This window comes from Lichenostomus cassidix, chromosome 4 (genome assembly GCF_008360975.1).
Source record: "Lichenostomus cassidix isolate B80296 chromosome 4, HeHo_3.0, whole genome shotgun sequence".
Taxonomy (NCBI): domain Eukaryota; kingdom Metazoa; phylum Chordata; class Aves; order Passeriformes; family Meliphagidae; genus Lichenostomus; species Lichenostomus cassidix.
Window position 1 is genome coordinate 28,674,692 of NC_139484.1, and position 20,451 is coordinate 28,695,142.

At 40.5% G+C, this 20,451-nt stretch overlaps 1 protein-coding gene across 9 annotated transcripts in view; it reads left to right on the forward strand.

Moving 5' to 3' along the window:
• The window catches only part of TRIM2 (tripartite motif containing 2), a 127,309-nt gene that overhangs the window by 46,269 nt on the left and 60,589 nt on the right, over window positions 1–20,451 (forward strand). For 2 of the 9 annotated variants that reach the window (XM_085058523.1, XM_085058530.1), the window contains exon 1: window positions 15,223–15,673. The exons of 5 other annotated variants lie outside the window; for them this stretch is intronic. The gene's annotated coding sequence lies outside the window, so the exon portion shown is untranslated. Of the gene's footprint in view, window positions 1–4,435; window positions 4,593–15,222; window positions 15,674–20,451 lie in introns of those variants that run through there. 2 more of the 9 variants (XM_085058522.1, XM_085058539.1) reach the window with 2 other exon arrangements.

The following is a 20,451-nucleotide window of genomic DNA, read 5'->3' on the forward strand; positions in this document are numbered from 1 at the left end:
CAGCTCCTAATGCTATAATTGTACTTTAGTTACAGTTACAATTTGATAATACTCTGCTGCTTTTCCATTGCTGTGAAGCAGAGAAGCAGGTCTCTGTGGTCACTGTGGCATTATTTACACTATTAAGTTGCAAGAGGTATCTCTGTTTGATCTGATCCTTGGTGTGGCATTACTGATGAGGCTGAAGGAACCATTTTCTCTTGAAGACTGGCAGATTCTGGATGGAAAGCTGGCACATTAGAGGGAAATTCCAGCTATTATTCAGCAGTGCAGGAAGGAGTATTTGTAAGCCTGACATTTCTGTATAGAGAGCCATGAAAAGAGAGATGCTGACAGCAGTTGTTTCACTTAAGCCATTTGGAGCACAGGGATAGGTCCTATAGTCTGTGTGGCCTCCAGGGGTTAACACATCCCCAGAGACTGTTCTGGCATTTGCTAGACTTGAGGAGGCACCACCAAAGGGTTAAATAGTTCCACAGTGTGTCACTTGCTCTCTAATTAGGAAGTGGTCCAAGAGCTCAAAGTTCAAAATGCACATGGTCTGAGCTGGGACTAAGCCCAAGTTCCCACTGATTGCAGTCTCATATGTTAGTGAGGTGCATCTGCACAAGCTCTCTTCCCCTTCCATTTCTGCCATATTTTCCTTTTTAACAGGAAAATGAGACAATTCAGCTACACAGGTTCACTCCTTTTGTCACTATTTGAAGTCTTCCATTGCTTGAGCTTGTGTGTTTTCTGGGAACAACTTGTAACCCCCTTTATAACTGAAAGCAGGCTAGTAAAACATGACAAACATCTTCTCACTCCACTCCATTCTGCATCATCTGTGGCTTCTGCTGGCGAAGCAGGGCAGGTCTCTTGCCAGCAGCAAAGTAGACATGAACTGGTCAGGCTGAGCCTCAGGGGGCCTGAGGTTCCTTGTTGGCCCCAAAGGGAGATACAAAGAACAGGCAAAATAGTATCCAGCTGAGCTTGTTATGAGAAGAAAGAGGAGAGTGAGGGTGGGCTGAGGCCACAAAATGGTAAAAAAACAGTTTTAGAAAGCAAACAGTAAATAGTAGAAGCCAGATGCATGGATGGTAATATGAAAGGGGCAGAGTCAAAATGTCACCATGGAGCCTACAAGTGAGGGAGAGGGCAAAGTTCTGCTGCATCAAATCACAGAATCATAGAATATGCTGAGCTGGAAGGGAGTCATCAGCTTTTGGGAACTTGTGTTTAGGAATGGCATGGGTTTGGGGGTCATGGTTTTAAATTTCACCCCAGAATAGATAGTAGCTTCTGGGGATGACAGTCATATTTTGCATATGAAAAAGAAGGTAGTGATCCTGGTCTCTGCCTTTTTCCCTCTCCATCTTCAGCCACATGTGTTTACTGTTTCCCTCCACTGGCTCTTGGGGGGCTTAACATGGCAGCAATATGAGTCAGATCATTAACCTGTCTGAAAAACATATCCAGCAAGACAAATCTGGTCTGTGAGCTTTCACACTGTTCCTGGAACACACGTGAGAGGAGCAGGCCTGTGCAGCTGGGAATGGCAATAAAGAGAGGGGGGATGATGATCTTTTTGGTAGAAGTAAGTTATTAAATTAGCTTGGCCATCACACTTAGCTGGTGCCCGGATTGATATTGTTGGAAGTGCTGGTAACAATTTTCCTGCATCATACAAGGCTTCCAGACAAAGAAGCAGCTTCATCCTTGGCATAATGCTCTGAGCGGAGTCACAGGAGTTATACCCAGGGTGACTGTCTAAAGTGTGCCTTTTCAACATAGTCCACTAAATCAGCTCATTCTTGCTCTCTCTTTTGTTTCTTTATTTGTGGCTACACTGAATTAGCATCTTAAATAAATTGCCATGGGAATCAGAGGTGCAATAGCTAGCTTGCTTTCTCTTGTGCATCTACAAACAGTCTTTTCATAGCAGTCTTTTCACAATCTCATGTACAGTGTTTGGGCACTTGATCCATGTCCGTCAGAGGGTTTTCATGCCTATCCTGTTCCATAAAAAATTTAACAGTGTAAGGTGCATAACATGAGATATATAGTTGATGGTAGAAGATTTGTAGCACATATGTTTTATATATATGGGTGAAACATCCCTCCTTCTGGAGTTACTTTTTGCCTATTTACTGTTTCCCACTCTCATTCTGATACACTATTTCTATATTTCATGATGTGTAGATTGTGGAAAAGAAAAATAGATAACTTGATTTGATGAAGCAGGGCATTCTCTGCATAGAGGACAAGGTAAGAAAAGAGAGCTTTGTATGAAGAGAGAAAGCTGAAAAGCCAGGCCTTGTGATGAAGAGAGCTGTGGGAGTGGATCAGTAAGAAAGGACAAACTCTGAAAAGGCCTCGAAGCTCAGGACATGAAAGCATGGCTTTCATGGAGGTGTAGGCAATGTGGCTGTGGTATGGAACAAAAGATGACCTCAGCTGCTTCGTTTTTTGTGAAAAACAATGCAGGTGCATTGGGAATAAGATCCAGGCTTGATAATCAAAATAATTAAAGTAATCAAATACTGTGATCACATAGTGGATCTGGGTAAAGATTTACGTGTTAAAAATACTAGAAGAGAGTTCTGGTAAAATAATGATGTTGGTGTGGATAGTACAGACTAAGTAAGAAATCTGGGTAAGAGTAGAGGCAGTATATGTTATGTACTTGGGTGACAGCTGATGGAGCTGTGCAATTGCATCAGAATCTCAGATATCATTGCAAACGTGCCTAGTACGGCTCACTGTGAAGCAAAACTTGCAAATATGACCCCAGCACATTGTGATGCAGTACTTTGTGCCAGAACTCTTGTGCAGCCTGTCAGCAGAAGCTGCAGAGATGCAATATACCTGCCCTGAACGAGGTGCTAAGTCCAGCATCTGCTTCTGCAGGGAGTTCAGCTCCTTTACCAAAGCGGGGTGGGGGGGAAATGACTTGTGCCAAGACTACATGGAATGTACTGTTTGAACTGCTTTAATTTGACCCCAGAAAAGGATCTTAAAATTAGGAGCTGTCAGTGCATTTAATACAATATGCCTAAAACAGAGTGACATATGGGACTGGAGAAAAGCAGAAAGCTGAAAAATACAAATGGATGCTTGTAAATCACTGACATTAAGTGGTACAGGATTCTACACAAGCAAATAATAAAAGCTGGATAGAATACAACAAGAAGTAGGATGCCTTTGGGAGTGTGAGGGAGGGAGGGGTAGATGCTGAGAGAAGAATTAATCAGAAAGGTCAGAGAAAAAACAGCAAAAGCCAAAAAGATGGCATGGTTTTAAAGGAGGATTTTAGTTACTTCCAAAGCAAAAAAAGAGCTCAAAGAGCTTGAGGCTTGAAGCACAAAGCATGATATTTACGCAGGGAGTTATTATAAAACACTTGATGAGACAGATTTTGGTGGCAGACAGGCCTCACAGCCAAACTAGAGGCATAAGAAAGTAGGACAGAGCTGGGATGAAATGGGATCAGCAGCTGTAAGCAGGGTATTCAATTAACTAGGAACAATTCAGTTCAAACAACAAAGGAGAGAGGAACTTGGGCAGACAGGTGGGATCATAGATGGCTGAGGCAAGATCAGAAGGAGCTTATATTTCCAGGAGTATTCACTCCATGCAATACCTCTTTTGTCTCTGTGTTAAGATCAGTAAACTGACAGAGAAGCATTTGCTTCTGTGCTATATTACCTTTACTTGAATAAAGGGGGGGATAGACAAAGGAGGACACAGTGTGGTGCTGAAGAGAAGGGAGACTTAACACTTCCACTTTTGACAGCAGTAACTTGCTAGATCAACTTGGTTGTCCCCCAGAACCTTCCACTAAGGTGCCTCTGTTGTGACTCTGCTCTTTCTGCAAGATCAGGACCAAAAGAACAAGCAGTTAAGATGGAGGCGAACAGAAGCAATCATAGGAGGATCAATGAAGGTTGGGGGTCAGGTCAAGAAGGTCAGAGTAAGACATTTGTGACAGACAAGTGAGAAATGCCACTGTCAGCAAATAGAGCAGATAAAGCATGTTAGGAAGGATGAAAATAAGAAAAAGGATGGAGAGAATTAGAATTACAGACTTTGCAAGTGATTCTATACAGTGAATATGAGCTACATTTTATTTAGAGGTCTTTTGTTTGTATCTTTGATCTAAAAGAAACAGTGCATTGGAGATCCGTGCAGGCTCCCTAAAAGTGTTTGTATGAAAACAGAGCAAATATGTGCTTTTCCTGAAGTGATCGATTGGTTTTTGGTTTTCCTTCCACCTTAAGCATTTTAATGCCTAGCAGTAAACCATGAAGCCCTAGCCCTTCCCAGTCAGTCCCTCTTGTTCCCCTGCTTAAGAATGAAACGCAATATCTTGAACAGCCAGAATGTGAAGAAGGAGCTAATCATTGGCTCGCATTGTGGCTGGCAGGGCAGGCCCGCCTCTTTGGCTTGTGCTGACAAGCTGTTTATGTTTGTGCACGGCCACCCTTTAACTCAGCCGCCCGATGGCCGTAATGGGACCAACCGTCTGAATGCTGCAAGGAGCTAAATCTTCTCATCAGAGGCACAGTGAATTTCAGCCTCTGATACTCCTGCCTGGACTCTATGGAACACTAGTAAGTAGGCTTCTGTCTCGTTGTGGCTTTTCTCGTAAGACTAAGGGCATGTTTTAGCAAGGCAGGTAGGTGCTGTCATTCAGAGAGGCAGCTATTAAAGCATTTTCCTATGTCTGAAGTAAAAGAGCAGCTACTTTGTATGCAGTGTCATGACTGCAAGGAGCACACAATTTCAATCTCAAATGAGACCTTCCTGGGAGGCAAAAGGGAAGAAGTTAATAAGGACACAACCCATTTAAACTGACTAATTGTTGGGGGATATATAGATATATATAGATATATAAACCCCCTTCATTTAATCTGCATCTAGTTTTTAGTTTTAGCTGCATTTCGAGTATTTGATCATCCAGCCTCCTTTCAAACGGCAGCAATTTTTGCAAGGTCATGAGTAGTGTGGTTCAGAAAAGTGTGAAATGGCTGGAAATGAGATACTGTAAAATGAATGCTCCCCAAAATGCTGATAAGTGCTGTCATATTTGAAGATATACGCCTAGCAGTAGAAAAAGAACGTTGTGGTCAGAGATTTTCAGTCTTCTTTGTTGACTGCTATTGGGAACTGTTCACAGCTCCACAGAGCAAAAGACTGCAGAAATGGAATGAGCGTGACTTTTTCAATCTTTAGTATGCCCTTTCTAATTTTCAGAACCTGAAATCAAATATTGCCTGTTTGGGCAGAATTCTTCAACTTAGCTGTGCATAGCATATATTGATGGACTTTTTAGACTTTCACTATTTACACCAGCAAAGAAAGTCTTTATGTCCCTGTCAGAGCTGGCCACTGTGCCGAATCTAAGAACTAGTCTGCTCCTGAAGTTTGGGTAAATCTGTGTCTAGATTTCATGTGGTAACTGAGGCTCAGGCTGTGAGTTTAAGATATCTAGGGGGGAAAGAGGTGGCTGTCACTGTAAATAAGAATGTTCATTATTCCTCTATTTAAAATCACAGGAAAGTAAGTTTCAATCAGATCTTCATTAGCTTTGACTCATGCCAAAAAAAATTAAAAGCAAGTCCAAAGTGAGGCCTGATGCCATGTTCCTTTCTGCTTGTTTAGCTTGCCCCCTGTGGATGTACCCAATGGGGAGATGCCCTGGGGGTTGTGCCTTTGTCTCTGCTGCGCTGCTTCTGTTTTGGGGCTGTGCACAGCTGCTGCAGACAGCCCTGATGCAGTCTGGAAACTTGGCTCAACAATCCTACTCATCTACAGGATCTTAATGACTGCATCATTCAATGAGTCGTGGATTGCAGAGGGCCAGTCAAGCAATATTATGTTTAGGAAGCCGTAGCTAAAAGACAGCTAGACAGAAGCTTTCTAATAAAACTGGTCAAATTATGGACAGCTGTTGTACTTAGTGCATTTTAGGTGGGTCTTGATGCTGATGGCTGTTCAGCTCTGAGACTGAGCTTCCTCTGCAGCAGCACAGTGCATGTGTGGTAGTAGTGTATGAATTAAAGCTAATTACAGCAATAAGCTGCTTCTGTGCCAGGCTGTGAATACAAGCCAGAATGTTTCAGTCAGTTGCGCTAAGCAGCCGATAGATAGTAAGCCTTGATTAGTAAAGATGGAAATTAAATTGGGTTTTGTCTATAGATTAAGAAAGCAGGATCTCAGTGCTTAAATGAAAGCCATGAGATAGACTGCACACCTAGGAGTTGTTGCTGTGTCCTTGCAGTACATAGTTAGGAGTAATCAATATGCTTACCACATTGTCTGTCTCTTGACTAAAGAAAGAAATCCCTTGTGCATCACGAGCTCAGCACAACATGGCTGGCTCTGTAGGGGCAGATTGTGCCTGTTTGATTTGCATCAGGGTAAACAGGCAGAAGATTAAAATTGATTTTTTTTTCCCTCCCAGGGAGATAATTTTGGAGATGTATTAAAAGGGCTTGCTAACACAGGGTGCTGAAAAGAACTGCTCTGAACTGAATAAGCTATAATTGCACTTTTTGATTCTGAGATGGTAGGCAGTTTGCAAAAACAAAGTTATTTACTAATACTCATTCACAAAGCTTTCAGATGGCCTGGAAAGCAGAGAAGCATATCATGCTCAATCTACAAAAGAGGGAGATAAAATCTGCAAGGAAGCTGGAAATAGAACTGCTTACTGCAATTCATTTTTTTCCTCTGGCTCTGTAGGTGCACTTGCCAGCACTTTCCTGTGGCTGAGTATTTAGTCTGCAGGCACATTTGTAATATACCTATTGTTCAGTTGTTCAGAACTTAAGGAAAGGTATTAATTTGCAACTGACTGGAACCCTGACCTCTTAACAATATTTCTCAAATATACTCATGGTCACCAGATTATTAGATCCACTATATTTCCCCTACACTGCCCTTGAGAATATCAGACCGGCTCCAAAAATGAATCAATATCTTGGGACAGAACAGCTCTCTAGATTACTAAGAATTTTGAGTTATTGGAGCTGTAATTCATGACACTGGGCATTTGAATTTTGAGTGAAAGCAGAAGGCTTTAGGGGTACTTTTTGCCTCAGGGTTTATTATTAGCTGGTGCTCTGCTGATATGTCCTATATGCTTGACATACATCAGTTAAGGTTATGATAACAGAGAGCCTGTGATGAAATACTGCATGTGCCCCCCTCCCATCAGCTGTTTGAGTCTGACCAGGAAACTGAACTGTCAGGTAACAGAAAAAAGTCTGAGTGTCTGAAAGAAGCAATGGCAGTCTTCTTTCAGGTTTGGATAGATTTCCTTGTTAAATCACTCACTATCAGAAGTCAGGTCTCCATAGGGATAAAGGCTGAGATTTGCCTCCTCATCCTCTTTGGGTAAGTCGTCTTGTCTCTTAAATCTGAACCCTCTGACTGAGATCCTTGGTTTTCACCCATGCCTATGAAAGCTTTTAAAATCTTTCATTGTGGCTTGTTTTTTGCCCCCCCGCAGGTCTCTTTCCCTAAGTATTAGATGCTAGGTAAGGGATGTTGTTGCCACTAAAGTGGAACTGGTTGGTTCTAAAAAAGAGAAAAATGCTAAGCATTCAGCCTTTTCTATTAAAAAAAGCAGCAGGGCTGTATTACCCAAATCTCACTCATACATTAAGAGCAGAGGGTCTTCTTCTAATGTGTGCTTTTTTTTTTTTGGTGGTGTTACCCAGAGAAGGCACTACTTTTAGGAAAGAAAAGGATTGCTAGGCAGGTTATATTTGCAAAATTCACCCCAGGAGAACAGAGGAAGTCTCTCAACCAGGTATTTGCCACAGGTCTCATTCTGTAGGGTGGCCTGCCTGAAATGTAATGGAAAACTTAGGTCAAGACAGAGAGAAAAGGGATTACTTCCTACCTCCCTTGCCTGTGGCAGAGGGTGAATGGCAATGGCTAAGTTGTCTTCAGGTCTGTGCTGCCTTTAAATCATCAGTATCTTCCAGTTTCCACTGGTTCCTTTGACTCCTCTCCCTCCTGTCTGATGTACATGGCCTCTGTGCTAGCCAGCAATGCTGAAACAACCTTCAGTGGCATTCCAGAACTTGCACTGGCTATGCTCTGCTCTTACGCTTGGGAAGATGTTTCCTTGGACTCTATTGCTAAGCCATAAGCTTTCTTTTTACTGGAATTACTGGCTTACAGAACAGGCTCTGCATTGCTGCTTTGCTTTAATACTGTGTAAAAGGCACAGCCTTGCAAACTACCTTCTTTTTAGGTACATACAGGACTGGTATAATATTAATTGCAGCCTCCAGATGGCTCATTCCTACCTCTAGCTCACCTGTCTCAGGCTCAGAAAGCAAACTGTATCCTACTAGTAGGGATACTACTGCCACTACTGCTCAAGTAGGCAGGAAATATTATAGATGCCACTGTTTCTTCATCCATGAAGAAGCTTTTATGTATTTCAGTTTCCGTCTTTTTGCCTGTGTAGTTGCCAAAAGTCTAAAAAAGCAGCAATTTTAGCTTGTAGAATAAAATGTCCCTAGTTAAGAGGGTAGCTTGCTGTGTTCTTCTTCGTTGCTGCTGTCTAAAAAAATTATCACGGCTGTCATCAGCCTTTTCCTCTTATGACTGCTGGTTCACAGCATGAGAAACTGAGAAGCATTGTATCTGTTAAAATTCAAGGAGTGCACTGCAGTTTCTCTCACAGAATGAAATCATACTGCAGCTTGTTTTCCTCTTGACATCTTTCTTCTTATGCAGCACCTTCAGCTGACACTTTACCTAATGCTCCCTAATGTAATTCCCTAATGTACTGTCAAAAGTTAACGTTTTTTAAAGTAATATCCTGGCATGGAATTCTGCAGGAATGTCTTACTGTGGCAAAACTCTTGCTAAAGGCAATAGGGAGGCTGGTTACTTAAGGACTGAAATGGGACTGTGAGAATTACAATCTTTTCCCATATGTGTGGTTTAATTTCTGCTTTTGACCGGGATGCTTAATTTTAGCATGATGCCTTTGGCCTTCTTTTCAATTAGTTTTCAAATGTGTGAGAGCAAGTTGATAAGTATTTGATGAGGTTAATATCAACTCCAGCATTGCAGTGGCTGAACTTGCAGCATATTACAGTTTTCAGACATTGCCTTCATGAGACCATCTGTCTAAAGAAATGTCTCCTTCTCTCTATTTTCCCTGTCATTTTCTCCTGATACCCACTCTCCTCTATCAATTTGAAATCTATGCTTAACACTCATATACACTTTGGGATCCAGAGCTACACCAAAACATGTATGATCCTATGGAAAATGTTATGCTGTCACATTCCAATACACAGATGGGAAAATGTGAGCCAGGGCTAATGTGGCTCTGACTGCAAAAGAGAGGATACAAGAGTGCGAAGAGATGTTCATGTGGATGGAGCAGGGGCAGCATCTTTTATATATATGCATGCAGGTATGTAGATAAGGCTATTGCATACCTGCATGCATATATGCATATATATATGCATGCAGGTATGTAGATAAGGATATTTTCAGTAGAGAAAGTCTTGTTCCCTACCTGCCCCAAAGCTCTGCACAGCTTCAAGCCTGTCAGCCTTTCACTCTGGCTTGTAGTCTCTTCTAGCCTGAGGCCCCTCATCCTTAGTCCAAGTCTCCAGCTCATGCCTGTGTAGGGAAGGCATGTAGCTTCTCCCTGTCATCTGTGCCCCCTGCCTCACTCCCAAACGTCACAGCATCTTCATATTTCTGCCACAACTCTTTTCCCATCCTAGAGCCACCTTTTTTCCCAGGCCTCCCATGTCCCATCCTCCTGAACCTCTGCATTCCATACCATTTAAGATGCTTGTTCTCCCTGCCTCTCAGCCTTTAAGAGCTTCCCCAGAGCTCTTTGCTCCTTGCTGTATTCTCCTCCTATTCTCTGTCTTCCTCACTACAGCCCAGTATTTGCAGTCTGACAGACAGGAGGCTCTTTGTTCTCCCCTGGAGTCTCAGGTTCTTCAGTGCAAAGGTCTCTACATACTTTCTTTTTCCTCTTTATTGTACTTGAAGGCAGGAAAGTAGGACAGGTCCAGGGTAAACCAGACACATACTAGTTTTCTGTGTGCTGTAAAAGGGGATAGCTCCAGGCAAGATCAGAGAAAGACTAAGCCAAGAAATATATAAGCATGGTATATATATATAATTTTTTTTTAATTTATTTTTTTTTAAACATAGCCCTTTCTATTTTTCTCGGCAGACAAAGTGTCCAGTATTCAACAAAAATCTTGTGAACCAACTTCAGGCCCAGAGCTGCTTTTGAACTGTTTGCTGTGATTCTTCATGTGCTCATTTCTTTGTGTTGCCAGTCACATGGTAACATTTCTGATTCTTGGATGAATGATGTTTTCAAACAAAAAGAGGGATTTGGACACATTACTTTTGGTTCAGAACTTTTCATGAATGCAGACATATGAAAATGTCTTACATCAGTGTTTCCTGGATACTTGCTTTTGAAAGGAAGCTTACATGAATGAAAGTTTGTGGAAAACAGTAATACTGAGATAGTACAATTTCACAGGAGCTACAGGAGCTGGTGGTTAATTTCTCAGAGCAGCAAACTGTGATTCAGAGAAGTACAAAGCAGAAGTGTAAGCCTGGCACAAACTGAGTGTATGCCCATGTTTAAGGGATGTGGTTGCCACAAAAGTGTGACTTAAGAGCTTGAAGCAGTATTTCAGTCAGGAGGAGTGTGGGGCTTACCTGCTGTTTCACAGTGTATTTTTATAAGAAGCTTGAGCATTTGGCTGCAGTTGTCTTTCTTTCCCTGCTCCAGTCTATAATGTCTGCAGCACTCAGTGGATCCCTATGAGCTAATTCACCTGTCTCAGGTTGCAGAAAATACATGCATTTTTTCATAGGGCAGTTTTCTGTCAGGCAGTGAACTGTATCTGTTCACTGGGAGCCCAGGAAGGGCCTCAGGGCAAGGTAAGAAGTGTGAGCATGCACTCAGAGGGGAATTTTTGAAAACAGTCTAATGTTTGTCTTTTGAAATTGTGTTCTACTAACATTTAGCTTTCCCTGATGAAAACCACTAGGGCATATGCATTGCATAGTGTTTGCTGACTTGTTGCTTAAAGAATATGAAGTATCCAGCCATTAACTCCTGTTCTGTGGACTTGAGGATGGGAAAAAAGAATCATCATTTCATCTCACTTAGAAGGGAAAAGGCTGCATATGTCTCCCTCACCAATGTGCTCAGAATGAGCTCATGTGCCCCAGGCAAGCCCAGATCCCTGCAGTCACAGATGTAAGTGAGACTTGATGAGAAAAGTGGCTTAGTTATACTTATTCTCCCTTTTTTTTTTTTTCTGGGGACAGCCAAGGGCTACAGCAGGCAGCAGTGAAAACAGAAGCAGCCGTGGGGCTTCTCCAATGATGACATCAAGGTTATCATGCATTGTGGTTTTGTCTGAGCAGCATTTTTTCTTTCTGTGGAAGAGAAGTGATACATTAAAAAGCAAAATACATACATTATGGGGAAAAAAAATACCAAAAGCACTGAAACAGCCTCATTCTCATCTAAGAGTTGGAGCAGGCAGCAAAGGATTATCACATGATATCTCTTTGGAAAATCAGCTGACAATTATGTGCCTTTCTGGAGGGAGACAGGCTTTTGTCAAATTCAAATTACTGGACACCAAGCTCAAGTACTATGATAAAATACGCAGTAACTGAGGCCAGACCTACTGAATACAAGCTTAGCATCTGAACCCAGACCCAATATAGCTGTTCCATGTGCTGGCTTTAAAATGCTGGTGATAAAATTATTTATAATGGCACAGCTAATTTGTCTTTAAAAAATGAGTTATTGTCAGTTATTGTCAAATGCCAAAATCTGCATTATTTTATTTCAGTAATGAACTGGAGCTTCACCTTGAATTCTTCCAGGGGTAGTTTTGTCTGAGTTTATCAGACTTGTGGTTTTTCAGTCTGTACAAAGCCTGCCAGCTTGTTTGCATCAGAAGACTCATCTAGAACTTGAGTTGTGACCAAGTAGAAATCTGCATAAACATATTTAAAGTCCTTCACCAAGTAGTCTAGGGTTAAAACCAAAGGTGGACAAATAGCTATGGTGAAATCCAGGCTTATTAATTTACCATCCTGAGCTTCTATCATTCAGGTAATTTTACAGATTCAAATTAAATGGAAGGTGCATCCTCCACCAAACCCAGACCTTTCACTCATCCCTTTCTCAGTATTTAAGCTGCAAAAGGCAAGTTGAAAAACTTGCAACTTGAAAGATTGCTTTCATCTATACTTTTGCAATGCAGTGCTCTCAATACAACCACACTAGACTACATGTGAGCAGAGTTCAGACCAAGAGAGATACATATTCTGCCACCTACTGTGCAGCACAACCTGTCACTGACTGAGGAGGGAAACATTTTCTTGCTTTAATGAACATGCAAAGGGGTTTGAAAAAACCTTTCAATCATCTACATACAAAGCTGCATAATCAGCATAATCAGTATCTAAGCTGCATCCTACTCCACTCTTGTGCTACTGAAATTGCTAACATAAGTGATCTTGTGAAAAATCAATATGGAAAATAACAGGGTGGTTTTGTCCCTGGCATTTCAAAATATCCTAAATGGGAGCTGCCATTTTTCTGAGATGATAAACTTCTTCTAGCATGTTGTTTTTCCTGTGTGATCTGTTCTTTGTTGCAGTTTTTCCTTTATGAAGCTTTCTACAGTAAATTTTCTCACCATCAAAGCGATGAATATCTTCTGTCTCCATTTCTCCAGAAATATAAGATCTCTGTGCTCAACAGGAACATAGTGCTTGACTGATCCAAAATTCATGGAGACAGAGTATGAGAATGTGAGCACAAAATGCTGTTTTAGATCCAGGCAGTAGTGAGGGGACACACAGCTGGCCTGCCTGGAGGCAGGAGCTATGTATGGACAGTATCTCATAGGGATGAGATAAAGGAGGAAATGAAAAATATTTAAAAAAAAAAAAAGGAGAAAAAGTTAATGAATAAAAATGATCCCCAGAGTCTGGAAAATGAAGGGTCATTTAAAATTTATCTTCTACTTTTGAATCTTGAATTTTCTTGAGGTTTTCTTATGGAATTGTTATTTGTGAAAGCCACCTTTGATGTAAATGGACTGGTTTTTGAGAGAACAGATATATTGAAGAACACCTGAGAGATCAGTGTGAATTAATGGATTTGCTCCTTTTGCAGAAAAAAACATTCAGTCAGCGCAAGCATCACAAACTGAAAGTGGTTATTTCCACTTACTCTCTCCTCTTTATTACCATGTCTCACCAAAAAAAAGTGTTCTTATTCCAAAGATAACAGTCATTCAACTTGTCCTTGTACAGTGATAGTACGGTGGGGAGAGATGTACGTGCCCAGAAAAACACACAAGGACTACACTGCTGTGGCCTAGGAAATAATTTCTGTCCCCAAACCTCTAAGTCTGCTCTACCAGCATCAGGTCCTTCAGTATCATGGAAAATATGTGTATAAACATGAGGCAGTCAGTTCACCCCACTTGTTTACTAAATGGGAAAATAACTAAACTGTTACCAAACCCTGCTTATTGCTGTTAAAAAAAAATACATTACTTACTTCAGCCGACATCTGTGTATTTCTTGTGTTTTACTGCTTACTATCTTGACAGGAGAACAGAGTAGAAGAGAGGAAAAATGCTTGAATGTAGGCAAAGTTGTCCAATTTTGGTAGCAGCTGAGTTGTAGGGCACATGAAATCTATTCTCATAGACCTCTTGTTTGTGTGGGGTGCTCCAGTGTCTAATAATACAGCTGAGCTCACGTATAGCCTTTTACATTGGATCACTGGGTTGTATTTCACTCATCTGGACAACTGCCTTTTTTCATAAGAGCTGTAGGAATATAATACCTTTGGGATCTCTACCTGATGTGGCTGAAATTATTCAATGGGTTACACCGGAAGGAATTGTGACAGCAGAGGCAAAAATAAACACACAAAAAGATTCATAATTTCCTCCTTTGCTTCTACTGATTAGAGAGCCTTGTTTTTTGGGTTTGCTGTTGTTTGGTGGTGGTGGTGGTGGTGTTTGCTTGTTTGTTTGTTGGCAGTTTTTTAATCATTGAACTGCTTTTGGCTTTAACAGTCTAGTTGTGTCAGTCCTGGATCCAGGTTACAAGATGAGTAGACAATCAGCACAGCCCTGATTGTGCAAAGACAAAAAACTGAGCAAGTGACAAGGCTCAGGACTTTTAGGCAGAGTGTTTACAATGGTGTTTTTATTTTGTTAATGACTCACTGTACTGATTCACCGATGCTTTAGTGAAAGCTGCCTTGTTTAGAGAGTGTCACTGTTCAAACAGAGTAATATTATTCCCAGTAGAAAAGCTTGAAAAAGTTCTGTGCTAAAACTAATGACTAAATAAGACTTGTTATTTTAAAGAACATACAAATAACAACAACTTTAATTTTAAGCAAGGCAAAACTCTTTTTATCCACCATAAGATTGTTTTCTTGATTTTTTTATTGGGAACAGAATGTTCTTCAGTACTGACACAAAAGCCATGAATTATGAAAAAATACAGGTGAGTCCTTAAGCCTTTGGTATTTGAATTTAATCAGGGCATTAGGCCTTTACATACATGAAAATAGGGGCTGAAAGTGACTTGGGAGTTTTGAGTCATGGACTTCCATGGGGTGCCTATCAAAACTTTGCTTCTGATACTTTGATAAAATGTTCATTTTTGTAATGATTGGCTTGAATCACCTCAGAAGTTCTCTATTAAGCAACTGTGCACTGGCTCTGAGAGTTGCCTCAGTAGAGAAAAAAACCGAAACGAAACGAAACAAAACCTACCAACACATTAGATTTGCTTCCCACCTGGAAGCGTTTAGAGGATGTAAGGGGATCAGCATTCACTTCCCTGTTTATAAAAACCAGGTTGTTCTAAATGACTCGCTAAACTGTTGAACGATTTCATGTAACGCACTGGATTTTGCTGCCCCTTTGCAGAGGGGCTGTTTGAGCTGGGAGCGAGGCAGGGCTGCAAGGTCGGCTTGTTTCCACAGCGGGGAGCGTGGGGACCCGGCTGCCACTCTCTCGAGTGGTGGGTGGTGCTGTGAGCTGCTGGACGCTGCCAGGGGGAGCAGTCAGGCATCTGCAGACGGGAGAGCATGCCGGCATGGGGCCAGCTGTTTATTTTCAAAGCCTTTGTACCTCAGGTTACTTGTAAGGCTGATGCTTGGGGAGTTCTGCTAAAACTGGACTGTGTATGTTCCCTGGTTTGCCTGTAATTTGCAGTTTATGAAAACCAGATGGATGACTCAGTGCTCTGAAAGTTAGAATAGGAATGGGATCTTCTGACATAAGAGCAGCTTTTACAGAAAACACTGAGTTAAGAAGATTCAGGCTCAAGCTAGATTGCTTCCTCCCTCCCCCCCCTTTTGTCTATTTTTACTGCATCATTGGTATGTGTCCAAGGAAAGTCGGCCATATCATTCGGAAAAACAAGGGGATAAACTTTTCAGTGTCGGATCTCTTCAGGCTGAGAGACTCCAGAGTAAATGAACTGGGAGAGAGAGAATTAAAAGGAGGGATTTCTTTAGGTGAACTTGTTTGGTTGTCTGCTCTGCCAACAGCAGTGTAAAATAACGAAGAAACTGCAGCAGTCCTTTCCCACTGTCTTTCTAAATAATGTAAGTTACCCTTTCACACTCATCTCTGACTGTTCGTGTGCTTTTTCTGCTTTCGAGTATTTTGTGAGAGCAGTGGTTTTACTGCGAGTGCTCTCTTGCCAGGAGCTCTGCTGTGTGAATGAGTGAATTGCTTTATGGTTTTTTTCTGCTTTAAGTCAGGGTGGTAGCGGGGAAGCCGAGCAGTTTGACACCACCTTTCTTTGACAGTCGTGTTAGCTCGGCTGTAGATGGCTGTCGAAACCTTTAAACCTTTTCAGTGTTTGTGCAGAAATTTGTTTGTAGTTGGCAAAAGACAATAGCAAATGTTTTGATTGAACTGTGCATGTCAGGCTTGCCGTAAGAGCAGGCGTTTCAAAGGGGACTGTGTGATGCTATGTAAAGAGGACAGGATGTGACAAGGCAAAACAAATGTTTCCTGCCCTTTAATATTTAAAAGAAATTGAAACAGAGCCAAAGAGTTTGCCTAGGAAAGAAATACTGATGTTTATTCAAAGCAAAAGAATGACTCTGTAAATCTGAGAGGACAATGCCAGGGTCTAATTAGGAGAGACAGTTTACTTTTAACAGTTGTTCATTTTTTGAAGCTGGAAGTTGGCAGTAATGTTGCCATATTCTGCTGGGCTTTAGTGAAGAGTAACTTGAGCCATTACCTGGTGCATAGTTCTCCATAAGGTATTGAGGTAGATTGATTACTCTCCTTTTAGTTCATTTGACAATTTTCAAAGTGCAGTCCAGGCAGACTGTCAGGCACATTGATAGGTTTAAGTAAAAACATGGGGTTATAATTATAGATAATATACCTGGTAATATGCTAAGAATAAAACAAGAAATAGACCAAGAAAATCACCCTGAACTCAAACATTCATCAGGCCAAAACAATGGCACAGATGTTCATTTACATGGGGACAAATGAGCAAATGTTTGTGAAAGTACAATGACTAAATAAATTTCTTAGATAAGGATGTGGTTTAAGAAAAGTTGCGTTCTGTTCCAGGCTTGGTTATTTTGTTTTTGAGGGCAATGGATTTATTATCTAGATACAGAATCTAACAGAATAAACAGAACGTTTTTTCCTTCCACATTGCTATTTGTGTGAAAATTGAAAATTAAATAGACTAGCAATACTAATGAGGGCTTCTAGACAATGTGAGTATTTTTAATAAACTTGGGAATGTAGGGCTTGAAAAGTTTATTAAAATCTGTATAAACTTGTTTATTTTCAAGCTAGTCCTATAACTTTCCGAACGATATCTAAAGGCTGGAGTGGTTATAGAAAGAAGGTACCAGAAAGCTACTGTACCTGGTCTAGGGACTGAATCATCCTGCTTGCAAACAAAGCCAGCAGAAGGAGGTTATTCAGTTTCCAGAGAGTTTGGGGGAGGAATCAGTCTGGTAGCTGCTGACAAAATGAAATAAGGCTCCTATGCTTTGGCCCTCATCCAAAACTGCTTACCGTAAACCAAAGGTTTCCTCAAACTTCTTAGCAAAGTATTTGACAAACTTGGGTGGTGAAGAAACTCCCTGGTCTGCAGTGCCTGGACCTGCAGTGCCCACAGTTTGGTTATAAAGAACAGGTTTAGGTTTTCTTCATGGAGGGTTCATTTGAGTCCTTGAGTTTAAGTATTTTTCATGAGAAATGGCTTTGATAGGCCTTTAATACATTATGTCTTTCCTCAGGGAGAAGGCTAAACAGGACTTTGCTTCAAGGAGCACCACTAACATGCTGCTTGAGGGTCAGAAGGAAATTTTAAGTGGGTTTTGTGACAGAACCAATTCTAGATTTCATTATAGGGTTTCTGGGAATAAAGAATTAAAATCATGGAAACAATTATTTCAGTCAACTGAGAAAAAACTTTTTATTTTTCCGTGTAATTTGTAAAGGGGAGACAGTGAATGTATCCTTCCAGACACAGAACAGAAATTAGGAGTATATATACATATAAGGCTTTGGGGGAGTGGTGTGTGTGTGTGTGTCTTAAAAGTTCATCTTTTTCATGGCATTGATTTTTCATGAGATCTTGGGTTTGAGGCTAGATTTGAGACAAGCAGTGTCCATGGTCTGGTGGCACACACAAGTGCTCTCTGAATTGTGCTCTGTCCAGCAGCATGCACAGCGTTTGGAACGTTAGACCTTACTTGGACAAAGATGATAAATCTGCTGGGGGGTTTCCCCAGCACATGATTCTTTCTCTGACAATCACCATTTTAGCTTGTAGGTCAGGTTGTTTACTGGAAAATCCCAGATAATTGGTGCTTGAAGCTACCATGAAAACATGCTGGGCCTGTCTTTGCCTGATAATGGAATTTCATTAATTCATAACAAAACTAGAATTTGGACAGCTTATGTAAACACAGCAATGCTCCTGATTCCTTTGAGGAAAACTGAGGAATTAAATTAACTGAAAAGGTACTGGGTGTTCTAATGCAGAGAACAAAGTGTTGTGCATTGCTATACTGAAGCTGAAATTTAATCATCTGCATAAAGTATTAAACATACACAGTTTTGCAGTAACATGTAATACTGTGTCTAGACACATGAACTATTTTTATAAAAACAAAGGCACAATGTGCAGAAGGTTAGGATAAGTCCCTGAGCCAAATGTAAAAGCATTTGGTTTGATCTGCTGGCAAGCATATTGTCTCATTGAAATTAAATGTGTCTGAGGATACAAGTGTAGCTAGTTTGAACTATATTTTCTACACAGCAGCAAACATATATTAATCCAAATAATAAGTTTAGTTTATAAATAAAGTTCCTTAATACACTTGCAATATATAAGGGAATAACTCTTTAGATTTAATTAGTTGTTACAAGAACAATGCTATATTCTATACTATAAAGAGCCACTAATTCCAAAACCCCAAAACTTTACTCCTGGAATTTTCTCCATCCATATTTTGTAGGGTAACATATATGAACTTGCCTATTTCAGTTATTGAAGAAATCCAGTGACTGTCATATTGATATCCACTATTGCAAATGCCACACTTGGCTGATACCTTCAACCAAAATTATAATTATCTATACGTGTATGCTATTTCCAGAGACTGCAGGCTGTGCTTATGTTTTCTGCTAATGTTTCCTGGTAAAAAAACAAATGTGCAGAGAGTTAACCATATGAAATGCATGGCATGAGCTGTTAAAAAAAAAAAAACTACTAAAAAAAAATCAATATTTGTTGAAAGAAATCAATATTGGAAAGGAAGTAATGATTATTTAGAGTTTTCAAAAATACTGAAGGGAAAAGAACAGGGCTTAGCAGTCACATAAATGGACTTCACCTCTCTAAATGTCCATTTTTGATGAGTTACTTTTCACGACACATTCCTTCTGTTAGAATTGGGCTTGCTCTTCTATTTTTATGTGGCATGAATGGGTTGGTGGCAGTCCCTTGGTGTGCTGTAAGGTTTGTGTTAATGTGTCTGTAAGGGAAAGAGCTGTTTGGTTGCAAACACTTAACAAATGAAATTTGGAGGAATTCCTGTTTTGTGCCCAAGATCTCCTTTTCATCCTCTTTGTTTTTGCTCAACTGGTATAAAGATCACCTTCCACTGAACAAAACTCAGGCTGACTGTTGGAGAAATGAAAATGGCATTTCATGTCAAACTTTCTGAATGGCTTTACTTCTATACAGACAATGTTTTATTTATGTGGTTTAAAGAGATAAATATTTATTGTATAAATTGTAACATTAAGGGCATTTGTCTTTGTTTTCTATCACAGACTCTCTAAACATTTTCTGTCCATAATCTGTACACGTATCTTGGCATTGAATTTTACTCCATCTAATAATTGGGGTGGCTGGTTATATTTGGACTTATTTTGAAAGGTGATTTTAGCTGAAAGTCAGTAATTTATTTTGATCAGGGATAACAGTTAGTGACTGGAATACCATCCAGTGAAATAAATGATGTAACATGTCACTAATATACTGTGTGGGGACAGCCAAGGATCTAGTCAGCTGAGAAGTCTGCTGGCAACCAGGCAGCCTTCCTACTTGCTAGCTGGACTTTAGGGCTATAGCTCGAAGGTGAATCCCATTCAAAAAGAAGAATTGAAATTGGAAATGCAAATGGAATATAGATCTTGAGGTGCTGAACAGGTAGATGTAGCAGGTAGATGTTAGCTGGCTCTATCCATCTGGCCACTGTCTAGTTGCAGTAGGGTTAACAGAGGCACAGCTAAATTAAGAAGAGACTAATCATAGACATGTGAAAAATGTTAGCCCTGTGTATTTTGGCACTTCTGACATTACATGGTGATGCTGCTAACACAAGCATCAAAAGAAACTCATGCCAAAATGGCTATGATGGTTTACTGTTAAATATTAAATCTAGGCAGTAATAACTTTAAGAATATGCCCTGCCACTAGAAGCAGACTAATGACTTGAAAATTTACTGTAATCACATATATACTAAATGTTCCCCTGGAAGAACTCCAAACAACTCTGCTTTTTATGATCAGCACTTTTGCTCATGTGTAAAAGTATTATTCATTCTGTCTCACTTTAAAACCATATGAATATTACCAGTTCTGGATGCATTCTAGGAGTGGTTAATTAGGTGGATGGTGATCTTCAGTCCTTGTGTCAAGGTGGACACTCTCTGTGGAAGAGACATAAAGATTGGAGTAGATGCAATTACTTTTGATCATGTTTTAAAAGCTTGAGATGAATGTTCAGCAATTTGCTTGCTCCTAATCCAGTATGGATTTATTTGTCTTAGTGTTATTAGTCTGCCTAAACATGTGTATGATCAGTTTATTTATGGGTGACTT